At 50.2% G+C, this 3918-nt stretch overlaps 1 pseudogene; it reads right to left on the reverse strand.

Moving 5' to 3' along the window:
- Positions 1-605: 605 nt before the first annotated feature.
- On the reverse strand, positions 606-1778 carry LOC149355400 (uncharacterized; annotated as a pseudogene).
- Between the last annotated feature and the right edge of the window lie 2140 nt (positions 1779-3918).

The following is a 3918-nucleotide window of genomic DNA, read 5'->3' on the forward strand; positions in this document are numbered from 1 at the left end:
ATACTGGTCATGATTAGCGAGTATTTGCCATATGCGCTCCATCGCAATCTTATTCTTCTAATTATTGCTGTTTCGTGGTTGGGATCTGCCGTTATTACTTCTCCTAAGAAAATATATTCGCCTACCACTTCAAAATTATCCCGGAGACCTTCACTACGGCACCTCTTTCTCCAACCCACCCCGGCGCGGTGGCTCAGTGGTTACGTTGACCCAAAAGACGCGGGTTCGATCCCGGCCTAGGCGGCTGAATTTCGATGAAGGCGAAATTCTAGAGGCCCGTGTGCTGTGCGATGTCAGTGCTCGTTAAAAAACCCCAGGTGTTCGAAATTTCCGGAGCCCTTCACTACGGCGTCCCTCATAGCCTTAGTTGCTTTGGGACGTTAAACCAAACCAAACAAACATCTTTCTCCAACCCCGCCAACCCCACCTTCCTTTCCTTACGCCGCGGTTGAGGTGGCCAATGGTGTATGTGACAGATACTGTGCCATTTCCTTTCTCAATAACCACAAATATTATTATTTGCTGGAACTACAGAGGGGTCAAGTAGGCCTCAAGATCTGGTGGCTGAAGGCCAAAATAGTGCACTATACAAGCAAGTGTGACAGTTAGCAAGAAGTGCAATAGCTTTGTAAATTCGCGGCAGGTTGTGGAGGTACATCTTTTGGTTTTTTTTTGTAGTCTACAAAGGCAAACAGGCCAGTAATTTTGCCGAATCCCCACTCCACGGCCTGCCTCACACTACTCATAGACTTGTTAAATTGACACTGTTCCGGAGTCAGGGCAGCACCACCATAGGGCTTGAGCAGAAGGGGCCTCAGTGGATACGCAGGGTCTCCATAAATGCAGTGGGTATGCCGCTGTACAAGCCTTTGCATTTTTTAGTAAACTTTGTTTGTCCCAAAGTTGCCTGAAAAAAATAAAAATAAATTGCATATTATGACCCAACTGCTCTTTTTTCGGCAAGTTGGGCTGACTACTTTTTGCTGCAATCGGTTGTTTACTTACCAGCATCATGTTTACTGCCGTGATATGACCCATCCAAGTGGCAAATTATTCCACTGGGGCACATTATGCTTGGTACTTCAGAGCATGAAGTCGCTTGTGGTCACTGAAGTACAGTTTTTGTTTTCTTGATGGTCGGCATGTTGCCCATGCCATGCCGTCGATGAAAGCCCAGCAGTTTGTCAACGGGGCACCTTTGGCGTGAATGGCCTGAAAGGACGAACAAGTTTGTTCAGAACTTGTACACAAGGAACTCTGATCCTAAGTATACTTCCTAATTACGCTGTATTCGCGGGTGACCGCGAGAATTTCTCCAGCGTGGCCAGGTTGAGCCAGCAGTGGTTATTTACGTCGTCCAGCAAGTGGAAGAAGCTTTCATCGATGTGCCGGAGGCCTTCATTAGTCAAGGAGGACATGGTCGAGCTGTGACGCTCGAACAGCTCCTCAAGATCGCACAGCCGGTTCGGATAAGCCCACCGGCGAAGCGTTATACAAAGAGCCTCGTCGCCTGGGACTGACACCTTCTGCGGAGTCATCACGTGTTCCGGTATGCGTAAGGCCGTCCATAGACGGCGCACATAATCTTTTTCGAAGCGAAAGTATGTCCGAAATACCCCGCTGTCCATCGCATCAATGTTAAAAAGTCCGCGCACGGAAAGCGACTCACAACGTGTCGCACCAAAAACCTCCAGGCACAGCATATCTTCGATGTCGGACCATTTGAGTTGCGACAGGAGTAGTGGGGCCTGCAGTATGCTTCTCGGCATAGTGAAAGCAGACGTAAGCTGAAGTATAGTGCTCTAGAAGATTGCTGATTATTGTAGTTCACTGTACTGAGGCTGGGGCAACTCGGAAACACGCGAAAAAACAGCTTGCTTGGTGGCATCCTGGTGGTTTCAACTTAGCTTCATTATCGTAGCGCCGTAGTCGCAAGGATTTTTTTCTAACACAAAGGTCTCGCTATGGCATCCAAAGCGCCAATTTAAAAAATTATACAAAACACAAAAGAGGATGACATTTATTTGGCATTTACAGTCAAATAAAAGTAAGCGTGAATCACATTCACTTTACGCTAACTCGAGTTTTGACCGCTAGATGAAGCAACAGAGCGCGCCGCTTGAGAGGGCGAGGAATCGCTCGGCTAAAACTCTTTCCTCGTTCAACGCCTCGCTGGCGCTCCGCTGAAGGCTCCCAGCGGAGCGCAACCCAAACCCGCTCAACTAAAAGTCTCTATTGATACATAACAAGCCAAACAGAGGGTGCGCATACATTTATTGAGCGTGTGGTGCGAACTGCCTTCCTGCGCTGTTATTGCGGGTTGTTACGGGCCGAGTAGCAGCATCCCACCGCTGCCACAAGTTTTTATGGCTCGGGTAGCATGACCAGTTGTGATGCAGGGTAGCGTGGCTGGGCCGGAGAATGGACGAGAATGGATGGAAGTTGACATTTGGGAACGAGAACACAAACAGCGTTACTGACACTTTGAAGAAACTTACATATTCTACAAAAAATGGCCTGGCTTAGCTTATGGTTAAGCCTAGGATGCGAAGCATACCGCCGGCGGAGGCTGCGCGTCCGCAAGTGAGCGCACGAATTGAGCCCCAGCTTTCATAGCTGTTGTGACGTCATATCACGTGGTGCGCCGATGTAGGTCAAGTGGTAGCTACGCGGCAGCGCGCGGCGCAGCAAGGAAGAGCTCGGTTGTGCGGCTAGTATGCTTCGCATAAAAAGCAAGGGGTCAAGAATTAAAAGTGCATAGCGTTGACCGACTTGATGAGCCTTGTCGCCAAGGCGCAGAGCGTTCGTTCTAACTTAGGGCGCCGGTTAAATACCCTAAGGCTCCGCCCCTTCACCAGGCGGTGGCCACTTCAACACGAGGCACAGACCGGCACAGCACAGCAAGCTGAAACACTCGTTGCAGAGTCCGCGCGTGGGAACTAGCGAGGAGGAAACGCAAGTCTGCAGTTTTTTCGCACTGTGGTGCAACCTAACTGCAAGCGGCACGTGTCTATCGAACACAGGTGAGGCGTGCTGGCGCCGCGGGCCGCCACTGCGGCTGGCTCTCTCCGATTCGAGCCGGCTCCTGTCAGACCGTTCCTTTCTCCCCGTCGTCTGTCCATCGTCGGTCGCTTCTTGTGGGGAACCAAAGGGAAGGTCGTTCGCACCGAGCCAAGCGTGGGAGGACCTCCACAAGCTGCTTCCGAGCCAGTCATCCTTTTTTTGATGGAGTCATCGTGGGGTCAAACGACCTGTCGAAATTGCCGCTACAGTTGCCGCCACCGTGGTCATCCCGATCGATGGAATCTGCGCCTTAATCTTCTTCGGTTGGTGTGCATCCCGATATAATAGGGTCCATATCTTTCCGCACTGGAGCATATAATTCTCGATACTGGCACATACCTAGCGCCGCGTGTAATAATAAGGAGGCACAAAGGTATGCACCTATCAGGTCTTCAATAATTCGGCAGCATTTGTAAGTCTATAACGCTTCTCAGAACGAAGGCGCACTCAATCGGAGTCGCTTAAAAAGCAACCTCTGCTGCTCCAGGAACAAAACAGTTCCAGTCGATGCGCAAAATTGCACGGTACAGCTTATGACTGTACATTTTAAGTATTGCCGGGCACCTTTGTAGTTTGTTCTTTAACGCTCAAAGCCGCCTGCAGGCAACTTTATCGCATTGTTTGTGACGCGATAAGAGACCAGACCTACCTCGATTGATAATTACCAAGAGCGACTGCTGCCACATTTTTGTAGATAGTTGTAGCTGTTTTTGCTTCCTTATCTCGAAAGTTCGCGGTCGTATTTAAACTGAGCACGGCTGAGAGCGGTGGGCATTCTGTTCGACGACTGCCGAGCACGCTCGTTGCATTCGCCGCTGCCGAGTCATTCAGTTCGTTGTGGGCGCAGGTCAACCC

The sequence above is a fragment of the Amblyomma mixtum genome, chromosome 3 (genome assembly GCF_055824585.1).
Source record: "Amblyomma mixtum isolate Tamu chromosome 3, ASM5582458v1, whole genome shotgun sequence".
NCBI classification, from domain to species: Eukaryota; Metazoa; Arthropoda; class Arachnida; order Ixodida; family Ixodidae; genus Amblyomma; species Amblyomma mixtum.